Here is a 15656-nt window from a genome sequence, read left to right as displayed (position 1 = left end):
GTGTGTATATATATATATATATATATATATATATATATATATATATATATGTGTGTATGTGTATGTATGTGTGTGTATTTCCAGTGCAATAGGGATGGTAGGCTAAATGATAGTTATCCATACCTGCTCTTGAGCATTCTGCAGAAGATGTCAATCACAGCTTTTCAGCTCCTTCTCCTTCTCCCCAGTCTCTGCTGCCCCTACAGTTCTTTCTTTTGCAGGCGAGTATGAAGATGTGCTGATTTGCTACTTTTATTTCTTTATTATTTAGGAGTTGTTTTTTGGGGGGGTTTATTTAGGGGTTGTTTTTTTTAGTTGTTCACGGTTTTTACGCAACTCAAGCAACTGCTGTACCTGTTTGGAGCAGACTAGTTTGCAGCTGGCAGGTGAATCCTTCGGGAACTTATACAGACAGCAAGCTGAAGATTTGTGGAGCTCAAGGTATTGGGCCCTAAGCATTTGCTTACTTCCTTGACTCGGTCAAGAGCTTGAGCGCAGGCTGTTGGGCATCAGTACTGTTCCTTGAGGTGCTCACAGTTCTTTCTGCGGTTTTACCCTCATTTCTTTTGGTGTTCATTGCAACCTGAGGTACAGGATCAGTTCGACTGGCAGCCCGAAGATCTTGACATGACAGCTGACCAGTGGCTTGAGGCAGAAAATCCCTCCACATTCAGCTTCTCTTTCAGGGAACTGAAGCAGGCTGCAGCACCATTTTCCTAGCACATGGTCTGTGAGTACAGACTGTGATAACCTATAGGAAAATCAGAGAGGGGGGTCTGAAAAACTGTGTTTTGACTGTTTCTGCACCTAGTGCTTTGTTCCCCCTTCTCTAAAATCCAATTTTTGTGGTTTTTGGTCAGCTCTAAAGCATTTTTAAACCAATTTTGGTGCCAAAATGGTGCTGCGATGGCCATATTGGATTTCTCAATTTTTTTCTAAGTTCTCCAATTTTTGTAAAACATGTAGTTTTGCCTCAAAATCGACCGAGATGTAATCTAATATAATCTAATCTTCCATTTGTGTGTCGCACAAACCTGTGCAGACTCTATGCAACTTACAGTGAAAGGAGAGAGAGGGGAAAAGGCAGGGGGGGGGATTGAAGGAAAGGCTTGAGAGAAGAGGGAAGATAGAGGGGCATAAAGATTTAATTGTCGAAGAGAAGAGTTTTAAACTTCTTCCATAATAAGGTGTAGCTAGTTTCCAATCTGATTGCATCTGAGAGGTTATTCCAAGTATTTATTCCAGGGAGGTAAACATGGAATGGAAGATTCTCCTGTAGTGAAGATTTTTTTTGTAGATGGCTTGTTTAGTTGCATTCTATTGAGGATTCTCCTAGAGGTAAACCAAGCCGTTGTGAATAGTTGGATGAGGAGGCGGCTGAGTTTCCATGAAGTATGTTGTGAAGGATACATGATACTTTGAAGTTTATCCGCGATGGTATGGGTAGCCAGTGTAATTGTTTGATGTGGGCTATAATCGACTCATTTATTAAGATTGAATATGAGTCTTGCAGCTTTGTTCTGTATGAGCTGGAGTCTGTGGATTAGAGTAGTGTTAATTCCCGAGTAAGCGGAGTTATGGTAGTCTAGTTGAGGCAGGACCATCATCTGGATGATCAGAGCAAAATGATGTGGGTGGAAGTATGGCTTGGTGAGTCTTGGTTGTCGCATGGTGAAGATGGTCTTTTTTCGGAGGTTAGAGATTTGTGGTTACATCGTAAGAGTGTCATCTAGGATGCAGCCTAGTACTTTGGAGGATTTCTCCATTGTGAGGGTGATGCTAGATTGAAGGGTGATACTTATCAATGCGTTTTGCTGAGTGGTGTGGAAGCAGATGGCTTTGGTTTTGGTGCGTTTAGTTTTAGTTTGTTGATAGTTGCCCAAGTTTGGATTTTTGCTACGTTGTTTGAGATTTTTTCTGTGATGTTTGATTGGTTACAGGTTATGGAAATGAGGAGAAAAATGTAATCTGCATAAGACAGTATGTTTTCATCTTCTAGCTTGATGTGTCCATGTGAGCTCATAAACAGGTTAAATAGGATAGGGGATAGCAGGGAGCCCTGTGGGATCCCACAGAATGCCTTCCTTGGGTTGGAGAACTCTCCATCCTTTTTGACTGTATATTCCCGGTTCTGTAAGAAATCGGTGAACCATTTCAGTATTGTCCCTGTTATTCCAATTTCTGATATTTTGGTCAGGAGCAATTGGTGGTCAATAGAGTTAAAAGCTGCGGAGATATCAAACAAAACATAATAGAAAATTTCTAGACAGCATAACCCTTAGTTTAATGCGGTTAACAAAAGATTATGCTTTGGAAAAATACAAGAATAGTGTGATATACAGAAATTTAGTTAACCAAGAATTTGGAAAAAAGCAGAAGTCTTCAAAAGTTTTCTGTAATGTTCATAAGTTGTGGATTCAATCAATAATGGACGGAAATCTTTATTGTAATAAGCTTGATAGGAAAGACAATGCCCATAATGTTTCTTACTTTTACAACCCTTAACTGAAGGGGAGCGTAAATAGGGCATGAGATTTTCTACTCTTCTCATGTGCCATGATAACGAATCTATCAACAAGATATAATGGGCAACACCAAAAGCGACTTTATAATATAAGCATCCCAACTTAAAGATCACACTGGATTCCACCGGTAGCCAATGCAGCTCAAAATATTAAGGGGTCACGAGGAGTAATGCTTGTCCATTCGTGCTTAGCAGTTGTTTGATTTTAGTGATTCGGGTGATGATGAGGAGCTCAGTGCTGTGTTGTTTTCTGAAGCCATATTGGGATGGGTGAAGGCAGGAGTGTTGTTCTATGTATGAGGTTAGCTGTTTACTTACATGGGTTTCTAGGATTTTGCTGAGTATCGGAATGCCAGCGATGGGCCTGTAGTTTGAGGCAATGGTGAGATCGGCTTGGATTATTTTTGGTATAAGGGTGAGAGCTATTTTTCTCATTTCTTTGGGTAGATGACCGTGGTTCAGGGAACTGTTTAGAAGATTAGTGAATATAACCTCAATACTATATAATCCACTCAAATGGAGGGGTCTAGAATCAATACTCCTCTAACTATTGATGTGGTTAATTTAGTTAATTCAGGAAAAGGCCTCAGAGTTTAGGAGCACTACACTATATCATATCATTGACTCGTATTGTCAGCGTAGTTAGGGTCCACACAGATACTCCACAATTCAATCATTGGCCAAAAACCTGCTTTTGTACTTTTTTATATCTATTTTTAATATTTTTTTAATTTATCAATTTTACATTTTAACAAAATCAAACATTTTGTACAGAAAGATTATATAAATATAACGCCTTATAAAGACAAATAAGAAAAATACATTTTCAGTAAACTTCACTCTATTCACACATTCTCAAGTCCTCAATTGATCCAAGCTTCTATGAGTGAATTCAAAGGAATAAACTTTAAACCAAATAAGAAAGACGGTATCTGATGACTGATTCAAGAGGCTTATATTTCTACTAGTGTTTAAGCCCGTTACATTAACGGGTGCTAGAGTAGATGTCTGTCTATCTTTTTTTTTTCTTTTTCTCTCTCTCTCCATGTACGCTGTCTGTCATTCTTTCTGTCTGTGTTTCTCCCTGGCCCCCTGTCTGTCTTTCTGTCTCTGTCTCCCTGGCCCTCTGTCTGCCTGTATTTCTCTGTTATGCCATGCCTGCCTGACTCTCTGTGACCCCTTTCCTATGTCCTTAGTGCCCCCAGTGCCACCTTCCTATGTCCTTAGTGTCCCATCCTATGTCCTTAGTGACCTCAGTGCCTCCTTCCTATGTCCTTAGTGCCTCCTTCCTATGTCTTTAATGTCCCTTCCTATGTCCTTAGTGCCCTCAGTGCCTCCTATGTCCTCAGTGCCCCCAGTACCACCTTCCTATGTCCTTAGTGTCCCATCCTATGTCCTTAGTGCCTTCAGTGCCTCCTTCCTATGTCCTTAATGCCCCTTCCTATGTCTTTAGTGTCCCTTCCTATGTCCTTAATGCCCTCAGTGCCTCCTATGTCCTCAGTGCCCCCAGTGCCACCTTCCTAAGTCCTTAGTGACCCCTCCTATGTCCTTAGTGCCTTCAGTGCCTCCTTCCTATGTCCTTAGTGCCCTTTCCTATGTCCTTAGTGCTCTCAGTGCCTCCTATGTCCTTAGTGCCTCCTATATCCTTAGTGCCCTCAGTGCCCCCCCACCCCCAAAGCCAGCCAGCCTGCCTGCCTCCCTCCCAACCCCCCTGTACAGTAGAACCTATCATTTTTCTAACCCTCCCTCCCATTCCCCTGTGCAGTAGAACCCTTGAAAGCAGCATGTTTCCATCTTCCCCCCCACCACTACCGCCGAAGTGCAGCCGACCTCACTTACCCTCCCATCCGACCCTCCCACCGCGAGGCGAACAGAAACCTCCTGACTCGAGCAGCAGCCGCAGCACTCTAAACAGGCTGCTTCGCGACCTTCTACTGCCCGTGATTCCCTCTGCCGCGTCACCGGCAGAGTAAATCAGGGCAGTAGGCCGCGAAGCAGCGTGTTTAGAGTGCTGCGGCCGCTGCTAGTCAAGAGGTTTGTTGGGACCTTGGGAAGGGAAGGGGGCGGCCAGACCGCGGTTGGAGGGTCGGATGGGAGGCTCAACGGGGGTTCGGATGCGCCGGGGAGGGGGGGAGGGGGGGCGAAGATGACGACATTGGAAAGGCTCTGGACCCGAGCTGGGAGGAAGACCGGCGTTTGCTGAGGCTGCAGCTTCCTGGAGACTGCGTTCAGCTGCCCAGGAACCCCGTTGGCCTGCACTGAACACTCCAAAGAGGGGAGCAGAAGGAACTGCGGTGGCGACAGCGGTTTCTTTCACAGTGAGCGAGGGGGTAAGCTCCAGAGTGTTCCCTGCCGCTGCGTTCTAAAATAGAATCCGGCCACAGATCACACACCACAGCGGCAGGGAACACGAAACTCTAAGTGCGCATGCGGCGCTTAGAGTTTTATTATATAGGATTTTAGCAAGGTATTATTGTTCTTGTTCCTTCCTTTTCCAGGCACTTCAGAGTCAGGAAAGTTGTAAGTTGGGCCAGTTCATAAAACATATATTTATTATCTCGATACCTTATTACACATTTACATGGAAAACGTAGGAAGAAAATAGCACCTAACTGAGCTATACCAGGTTTCAATAGAAGAAATTGACGTCTACGATTTTGAGTTTCTTTACTAACATCAGGGAAAACTTGGATTTTCAAAACTAGAAACTCTTTAGATTTATTTTTAAAGTTTAATATTTTTATTAACGGTTTTCAACAAAAATACAATATATATTAGAACAATCAAGTAGATACATATCCAGTAATGAGATATAGTTGTTGAACAGATACAATCACTAGTGTCAAAACAACACAGAACAAGAAGAAAAGAGAAAACACAACAGACAACATCCACTTTTCTTTTTTTTAAAAAAATCTTTATTCATTTTCAGAAATTACAACAAGTGTACAATAATCACTCAGAAATATATTAATTAATCACTTGACAATCTTATTTGTAATCCTCCAAATATATAAATATAAAAGAATCCCATCCCTCCCACCCATATATTAATAATTAACAATTATCAATTATTGTCATTAGCTTCCTTAGCTTCAAGAACGCCAACTTTGAGGGTATGGGGGATTTCATCCATCAAGCACTACAAAACCGAGCAGGAACAGATAACGTAGAGGAACTGTGGTCGACTCTGAAAGCTACCATTCAGGAGGCAACCAATCGCTATATAAAATCAGTGAGTAAACGGCGCAGGAACAATAAGCCACAATGGTTCTCTGTGGAGATCTCGGACCTCATAAAAGAGAAGAAAAAAGCGTTCATCTCCTAAAGCATACAGGATCTCAGGACTCTAGAGAAGTTTATTTGACTAGGGCAAGAGCCGTCAAAACAGCAGTTAGAGATGCCAAATTCCGAATGGAGAAAACTTTAGCAAAGAACATCAAGAAGGGCGATAAATCCTTCTTCAGGTATATTAGCGACAGGAACCGCAGCACAAGCGGGATAGTACGCCTTAGGAAACCAGACGGGAACTATGTAGAAGCAGACTCGGAAAAAGCTGAACTGTTAAACGAATACTTCTGTTCGGTCTTCACCCGCGAGGCGCCGGGTTCCGGCCCTCAGCTACAAAAAAAGGATGGCTCAGTAGACCTGTTTAGTAATTTTAAGTTTACAACAAGCAGTGTCTACTGTGAGCTGTCAAAACTCAAGGTTAACAAAGCAATGGGGCCAGACAATTTACACCCCAGGGTGCTCAGGGAGTTAAGGGACGTCCTGGCGGAACCACTATCCGCGCTCTACAATCTGTCCCTTAGTACAGGTAGAGTCCCGTTGGACTGGAAAACAGCTAACGTCATTCCACTCCACAAAAAAGGTTGCAGGACAGAGGCTGAGAACTACAGACCAGTAAATCTCACATCAATAGTGAGCAAACTAATGGAAACTCTAATCAAATACCAATTAGATAAGATCCTGGATGTGGAGAATCTACGGGATTCCCGTCAACATGGATTTACCAAGGGGAAATCCTGCCAATCCAACTTGATCAGCTTCTTTAAATGGGTGATGGGAAAGCTCGATGTTGGAGAGTCTTTGGACATTGTATACTTGGACTTCAGCAAAGCATTTGATAGTGTCCCACACCGCAGGTTGTTGTGCAAAATGAGTTCTATAGGATTAGGTGACACTTTGACAAAATGGGTTGGGGACTGGCTTGGTGGTAGGCTTCAGAGGGTGGTGGTGAACGGCACCCCCTCCGCAACGACGGCAGTGATCAGCGGAGTGCCGCAGGGCTCGGTCTTGGGCCCGATCCTTTTCAATATCTTTATAAGGGACTTGGCTGAGGGGCTTTGCGGTAAAATAACGTTATTCGCCGATGACGCCAAGCACACAACGGACAATATGAAACACGACCTACTCCTATTGGAGCAATGGTCTAGGACCTGGCAACTGAGTTTCAATGCCAAGAAATGCAAAGTCATGCACCTTGGCAGTCAAAATCCATGCGAGACTTACACCCTAAATGGCGAGATCCTAGCAAGGACTGTTGCAGAACGGGACTTAGGGGTAATCATCAGTGAAGACATGAAGACTGCCAATCAAGTGGAGCGGGCTTCATCTAAGGCTAGGCAGATCATAGGATGTATACGTAGGAGTTTCGTCAGCCGCAAGCCTGAAGTCATTATGCCGTTGTATAGATCCATGGTGAGGCCCCATCTGGAATACTGCGTACAATTCTGGAGGCCTCATTACCACAAGGATGTACTGAGGCTTGAGTCAGTCCAGCGAATGGCTACCCGAATGGTCTCGGGACTCAAGGATCTCCCGTACGAGGAACGGCTGGATAAATTACGGCTATACTCACTCGAGGAGCGCAGAGAGAGGGGAGACATGATCGAGACGTTCAAATACCTCACAGGCCGTATCGAGGTAGAAGAAGATATTTTCTTTTTCAAAGGTCCGACGGCAACAAGAGGACATCCATGGAAAATCAGGGGCGGGAAATTGCACGGCGACACCAGGAAATACTTTTTCACCGAAAGAGTGGTTGATCGCTGGAATAGACTTCCACTTCAGGTGATTGAGGCAAGCAGCGTGCCTGATTTTAAGAAGAAATGGGATCGTCACGTGGGATCTCTGCACAGAGCTAAATAGGGGAGGGTCATTAGGGTGGGCAGACTAGATGGGCCGTCTTTTTCTATGTTTCTATATTCCCACCCCCCCTTTATCTTAACCAATACTGAGGTGTTTAAGATGTCTGATCATTAGAATAAATAATCAATGGTCCCCAAATCTTTTAAAACGTATTATAATCCAGCAGGGGAGAACACTTTGAAAGAAGCGGTGCTAACGGCTCACCGAGACCAGCAGCAGTATCGGGAGCCCCTCTCCAGCAGGGCACCTGATCAGTTACACCCCTCCCCCAATCCAGCAGGGGAGAACACTTTGAAAGAAGCGGTGCTATCGGCTCACCGAGACCAGCAGCAGTATCGGGAGCCCATCTCCAGCAGGGCACCTGATCAGTTACATCTCTCCCCCGATCCAGCAGAGGAGAACACTTTGAAAGAAGCGGTGCTAACAGCTCACCGAGACCAGCAGCAGTATCGGGAGCCCTTCTCCAGCAGGGCACCTGATCAGTTACACCCCTCCCCCGATCCAGCAGGGGAGAACACTTTGAAAGAAGCGGTGCTAACGGCTCACCGAGACCAGCAGCAGTATCGGGAGCCCCTCTCCAGCAGGGCACCTGATCAGTTACACCCCTCCCCCAATCCAGCAGGGGAGAACACTTTGAAAGAAGCGGTGCTATCGGCTCACCGAGACCAGCAGCAGTATCGGGAGCCCATCTCCAGCAGGGCACCTGATCAGTTACATCTCTCCCCCGATCCAGCAGAGGAGAACACTTTGAAAGAAGCGGTGCTAACAGCTCACGGAGACCAGCAGCAGTATCGGGAGCCCTTCTCCAGCAGGGCACCTGATCATTTACACCCCTCCCCCGATCCAGCAGGGGAGAACACTTTAAATATATATATTTTTATTTCTTTTGATACTTATTTCTTATCTCTATTTTTTTATTTATTTTACTTATTTATTTATAATTCTATCTTTAAATTTATTTATTCATTACTTGGTGGAATATTCATTTCTATCTCTATCTCTGTCTTTATATTTTATCTTTATTTTTCATAAATTGTCTCTTCAGGTACTTTAGTTAGATTGTGAACCATTGGGACAGTTAGGGAATTTCCAAGTACCTATCTTATTTATTTTTATTTATTGTATCTTTTAATGCATTCATTTTTGTAAACCGCTTAGAAACCTCACTGTTATTAGCGGTATATAAGAATTAAATTAAAAATTAAAATTAAAAATTAAAATTAAATAATTACCTTGTTGCATAGCAAGCACCCTTTCCATTTTATAAATATGGCATACTGAATTCCACCAGAAAGTATAATTTAGTTTAGTATAATCTTTCCAATTTCCTGTAATCTGCTGAATGGCAACCCCTGTTAATATTAATAGAAGTTTATTACTATTCGCTGAAATTTGGCTTTTAAATCTCATTGATGTACCAAATAGTACAGTATCATATGAAAGGCCAACATGATTTTCTAACAATGAATTAATTTGGGGCCAAATTAACTTCCAAAAGGCATTTATATAGGGACAGAAAAATATCAAATGATCTAATGTCCCAGCTTCTAAACCACAATGCCAACATCTATTGGACCTTGAACTATCCAACTTCTGTAAACGAACTGGGGTCCATAAAGCTTTGTGCAACAAAAAAAATCAAGTCTGTCTCATAGATGCTGCCCTTGTAGTTTTTATTCTCCAAGACCAAAAATGTGGCCATCCACTTTTCAATAATACTCTCCATAATATGCCAGTATAGAATGACCCGTACAAATATGGGGTAACACAATCAATAATCCCTAAATTAGACGGATTGGAATGAGTCACAAAATGTCAGTGGTTTCCAGATCTTATCGAACTTCGAAATATGCCTAAATTTTACAGCATAATACCTCTCATATCTCGCCACCATATATGTCATTCCACCACATATTGTAAGATAGATTAGAAGGATTTTTCCAGTTCACTAAGATAGACTTAATAGTGAGTAGAATCAAACAATGCAACAGTTTACCAATATCATCATCTATTGGCGAAAGGAGACCATGTCTTCCATACACGACTATAGCTAGAGTGATATTTTCCTCAATTCCAGTTATCTTTTTGATGGTAGTCCAGGTAGAAATCCAAAACGTATGAGTTATGGGGCAGTGGAAAATCATATGATCAGGAGTTCCGATATCGGTGTGGCAAGGCCAACACCTATTCTGGTTCATATTTGGCAATTTTGACAATTTATACGGTGTCCAGAATGCTCTGTGCAGCAAAAAGAAAGCAGTCTGAGAATTAGAAGCGGCATGTAACGAGTGAGTGGACTCAGACCATATTTGCTCCCATGTCACAGTGTCAAGTTGTCTTCCAGTGTCTACACCCCAAACATCACGTATCGCTGCCGATTGCGTATATTTCTCATGAATAAGGAATGTGTAACAAGCAGACACTTTGCCAATTCTGCTTAGTGCAATACAATTCGACAACTGTGACAAGGTTGACATTTTGAGGTTAAGCGAGGTCATGTCAAAGGCCGCTTTAATAGAATGACATAATTGGAGCCATCTAAAATGTTGCGTGCTCGGTAAGTGGTAAAAATCCTATAATTGCTGAAAGGATAGCCAATGTTGATCAACATATAATTGGTTAAGTGACCAAATACCAGCTTTACTCCATAAGGGCCAATTAATCGGTTTCCCATTAATTAGTATTTTTGGATATTCCAGATGCATAAGTGTAGTGAGTCATTAGTTCAATTTCAGATAGTGCGATTTTAGTGGAGTGTGCAGGTTCACTTTTACTTCCTGGTGTGATGACAGCATTACGCAAATCCATATTTTACATCTGAAGTACTTCAATCGCCATCCATGATGGCAGATTTGCTCTATCTTGATTATGTAGCCACACTGCACCTTGTCATATGAATGAAGTATGGTAGTCATAAAAATTGGGAAATTTCACCCCACTATCCATGAAATCACCTTTCAATTTTTTAAGACTTATTTGAGGCGTGGTATTGTTCCATAGGAACATAGTGAGTACAGAGTCAATTTTCTTGTAAGTAGCATCCTTCAGATAAACTGGTAACATGCTGAGTATATAATTTAATTTAATTTTTAATTTAATTTAATTCTTATATACCGCTAATAACCTACAGCTGCCTAAAATCGGGACGCACTTTTAGAGAATCAGGGCCCTAGAGTCTAAATTGATAAATAAATGGGAACACTGTACTCTATAGGCTCTATTAAAAGCAAAAGGTAAATATAATGAAATATCTTCAAAATTGGTAAGGAAAGATTTGTTTTCCCAACAGACTCTGTATTATGGAAACTCAAATAAGGCGGGAAGATTATTGGCAAACTATCTTAAAGCGAAGAAGAGCAGAACAAAAATTATTGCAATTAAGGATGAGAAAGGGTATACACATACTCAAATTGGTAATATTTTAAGTCAATTTCTAAATTTTTATAATGACTTATATTCTTCCAAACCTTATGATAATAGGAAAAGGGATGGAATAGAATTTTTGAGGTTAATTAATGGACCGAAGATTCCTGATCATATTAAAAGAAGTTTAGAGGAGCCTATATCATTAAAAGAATTTGAAACAGCGTTGAAGTCTCTTAGAGTTGGATCAGCTCCAGGTGGTGATAGTTTCACAGTAGAGTTTTATAAATCATTTAAAAGTACCCTATTTATTAAATTTGTATCAGACTCGACTAACTAATGGTTGCATTATAGGTACTATGGCAGAGTCATTAACTATAGTTTTGCCAAAGCCAAATAAAGATCCCACTTTGGTTTCAAACTACAGGCCTATCTCATTAATCAATGTAGATGGAAAACTTTTGGCTAAGATATTGACTTTACGCTTAGCCAAGGCTCTCCCTTTTATTATCGATATGTACCAAACTGGGTTTGTTGCTAACAGACATTCATCTAATAACACCAGATTTGCTCTTCATATGTTGAACTTAACTGATCCAGCCTTTTCTGTGTTCTTGGATGCAGAAAAGGCCTTTGATCAGGAGGAATGGACCTTCCTGTATCAATCTATGGAATGGTTTGGAATAGGTTCAGGATTTATACAAATGATTCAAACATTGTATAGCTCCCCTGCTGCTAGATTGTATATTAATAATAATTTTTCAAAACGTTTTAGTTTGCAGAGGGAGGTTAGGCAAGGCTGTCCCCCTGTCTCCATTGCTTTTTGATATTGTATTAGAACCCTTGTTATTAGCTATTCAACAAATAAAGGAAATACAGGGTATTCCTTATTCAGATTGGGAATACAAGGTCTCTGCGTATGCAGATGATATATTGCTTCATTTGAGAAATCCTGAAACAACCATTCCATGCTTACTTGAATTGATTGAGAAATTTGGAAAATTCTCAGGTTATAAGATAAATTGGAGTAAATCAGAAGTTCTTCCACTAAACGTGCATTGCCCAAAAGGATTGTTTGATTCATTTTCTTTTGTATGGAAATAAGATGGTTTAAAGTATTTAGGAATTTGGATTAAAAATACGCTGGAAGACACAATGAAAGAGAACGAAAAATCTTTATTGCAGAAGGTAACTGAAATGTGCGAGCAGTGGAATCCTTTACATCTTTCTTGGTGGGGGAGAGTCCAAATAATTACAATGTCTATGGTTTGTTATCAAATGAGTATGTTACCAGTTTTTTTAAGAGGGTCCTTTTATAAAAAGTTAAACAGCATTCTTACCAAATTTATTTGGTAAGAATCGCTCTAGTATCTTTACAAAGAATCGCTCTAGTATCTTTACAAAAACCAATTACAGAGGGTGGGGTAAATTTTCCCAATTTTTATAGGTATCATCAAGCCTATATTTTGTGCCTGGGTATGTATTGGGTCCTCCCAGAGCTCATAGATAATACCTCAAACTGGCTATGGTTGTAATGGTGACTCATGTTTCCTATGTCATGTTCTCAGTATTAAAATGCCTAGATTGTATAAGGAAAACAGAATATTCATGGATACATGGAAAACATTACGATATATTAGTAATTTAACATCTGTTCCAATACATAAATCAACAAATCAAACTATATGGCTAAACTCCAAGATTCAAATTGGTGGATTTAAGGTCATCTGGAAGCATTGGATGATAGCAGGGATACGTATTTTGGATGATGTTATTTCAAATGGTAAACTGCTTGATTTTTCACAATTGCAATATAAATATGGTCTCAATAAATCGCAAAATTATAGATGGATGCAACTGAAGCAGGCCATTCAGGCGGGGTTCCCTAAATGGAAAACTCTTAACAATCAATATAGCCTGGTGTTCTTATGCTTTCAGGTGGACTTCCTGGGACACCAGGCTGTACAGTGGTATAAATTGATAAATGGATTAGTTAAAAAGAAGCCTAAAAATGGTCTTAGAGATATTTGGAGCATTAAGATTAAGCATCAGATTACTGCATCTCAATGGCCACGAATTTGGTCTTGGAGGATGAGATCTACAGTGTCCACATCTATGAGACAAACTTGTTTTTTTCTCTTACATAAAGCTTTTTGGACCCCAGTTATATTGCAAAACTTGAATAGCTCTAAGTCTATTAGATGCTGGCATTGTAATCTCGAAGTTGGGACTCTAGATCATTTTGTTATTCTACTGTCCCTTCATTTTAGCCTTTTGGAAATCAATTTGGGGCCAAATAAACTGTTTATTGGAGAATCCTGTGGCTCTATCTTATGATACAATTCTATTTGGTATGTCAATGAGAACACAGAGTCAAATTTCATAAAAAAATAATCAGCTTTTATTGATTATGACAGGGGTCGCCATACAACATATTACATCTAACTGGAAAAATTGGAGTAGACTCAACTATTGTTTCTGGTGGAACTCATTATGTCATGTCTATAAGATGGAAAGAACAATTGTGTTACAAAAAGGAAATTATAATAAATTCAAAAGAGATCTGGGGGCCATTGACAAAATTTTGTAATGAGTAAATACCATTTTTCCAATACAAGTATAAATGCAGATGAACGGTGGGGGGAGGGGGTTTGGGTAAATTTTGTTTTTTTGGTTAAGATTTCTTCTTGGATATATTTGGTTTGACATAATGTGTAAGGGGAGGGGGAGTGATCAATTCAATTCTTATATATTAAGGTTAAATGATAAGAAACTTAAGTGATGTATACATTTCAATATGTCAATTAATTATACACTTGTAAGAGGAAAAATGAATAAAGAATAAAAAAAAAAGAATTACAAAGGGATCTGAACAAACTAGAGGAGTGGGCGACGAGATGGCAGATGAAGTTCAATGTAGAGAAATGTAAAGTCTTACATGTAGGAAGCAGAAACCTGAGGTACAGCTATACGATGGGAGGGACTTGGGCATAATTGTGGACAAAACAATGAAGCCGACGGCACAGTGCGCAGCGGCCGCTAAGAGAGCGAATAGAATGCTAGGTATAATCAAGAAGAGTATTACAACCAGAACGAAAGAAGTTATCCTGCTGTTGTATCGGGCGATGATGCGTCCGCATCTGGAGTACTGCGTCCAATATTGGTCGCCATACTTTAAAAAGGATAATACTTGAGAGGGTTCTGAGGAGAGCAGCACGTTTGATAAAGGGTATGGAAAACCTTTCATACCCTGAGAGACTGGAGAAAATGGGGCTCTTTTCCCTGGAGAAGAGGAGAATTAGAGGGGATATGATAGAGACTTACAAGATCATGAAGGGCATAGAGAAAGTAGAGAGGGACAGATTCTTCAAACTTTCGAAAACTATAAGAACGAGAGGGCATTCGGAAAAGTTGAAAGGGGACAGATTCAAAACCAATGCTAGGAAGTTTTTCTTCACCCAACGGGTGGTGGACGCCTGGAATGCGCTTCCAGAGGGTGTGATAGGACAGAGTACGGTATTAGGGTTCAAGAAGGGATTGGACAATTTTCTGAAGGAAAAGGGGATAGAGGGTATAGATAGAGGACTACTACACAGGTCCTGGACCTGTTGGGTCGCCGTGCGAGCAGACTGCTGGGCACGATGGACCTCTGGTCTGACCCAGCAGAGGCACTTCTTATGTTCTTAAGTGACTCTATATTCTGGTTTTTCTCTTGTTTTCTATCTGTGCCATGTCAAACTGCCGGAACCAGGACCGGAAACCATCCAAACTGCCGGGACCAGGACTTTAAGATTTTGCATAGTTAGTTACACTTAGAAGATTAGTGAGCCAGGCATTGATTTGGTGAGGGGCATTTGAATGAAGGTATGCCGGGCAGTTGTCTAGATAGTTTTGATATCAGTTTTTTAGTATCAGGGATAGATCTCTCTAGTGAAGGAGGTCCAGATTTGGTTAGCTTTAATGGGTTCAGAGTGCTCAGGAGAGTTAAGTTGGGGAGTGTTTGGGATGTTTGAATTTGCAACCTCTGTTTAGACCAATTTGATTTTATTGAGGAAGAAGTCCGCTAGATCCTGTGCTGACAATTTGTTTGTGTGGTTTGCAGATTCTTGGTTCAGTGAGGATATTAATTGTACCAGGAGGAATAGTTTTTTGCTGTCAGTTGTTTTGTTTCCTAGTTTGTTGGCGTAGTGTTTTTTCTTGGCCTTGGAAATATTAAACTTATATTTATTTATTGCTGGTCTTAGGGGTCTTTTGGTCCTTAAAACTAATAAATTTTGCCCTATTGGAAATCATAGGAGGGACCTACCTAGACACTACCAGGTCTACCCACTGCACTCATACAAAGACCCACTCATTCACTTAACACACAAAAACCAAGAAAGAAAGAAAGAAAGGAAAAAAAGTGGAGAAAAAGCCTCAGTTCATCTTCATATGGCAAAAAACTCTCCACTTATAAACAACTATTAAGCAAGGTCCAAAATGTATCAGTTCACTCAGCAGTGAGAAACACTATGGTAGCCCTCGTAGGAACCACCTCAAAAAAACTTTAGCGCGCCAAATTACAAAACTTCCAAAAAATGTGAGTAAAGCAAGCACCACATATTTGAGTCTCAAACAC

General features: G+C 40.8%; 1 protein-coding gene across 4 annotated transcripts in view; it reads left to right on the top strand.

Moving 5' to 3' along the window:
- The window catches only part of UBR1 (ubiquitin protein ligase E3 component n-recognin 1), a 531921-nt gene that overhangs the window by 95478 nt on the left and 420787 nt on the right, over window positions 1-15656 (top strand). The window lies entirely within an intron of this gene.

This window comes from Geotrypetes seraphini, chromosome 7, assembly GCF_902459505.1.
Source record: "Geotrypetes seraphini chromosome 7, aGeoSer1.1, whole genome shotgun sequence".
Taxonomy (NCBI): domain Eukaryota; kingdom Metazoa; phylum Chordata; class Amphibia; order Gymnophiona; family Dermophiidae; genus Geotrypetes; species Geotrypetes seraphini.
Note: the sequence above shows the minus strand (reverse complement) of the source record. Positions and strands in the feature narration are given on the sequence as shown.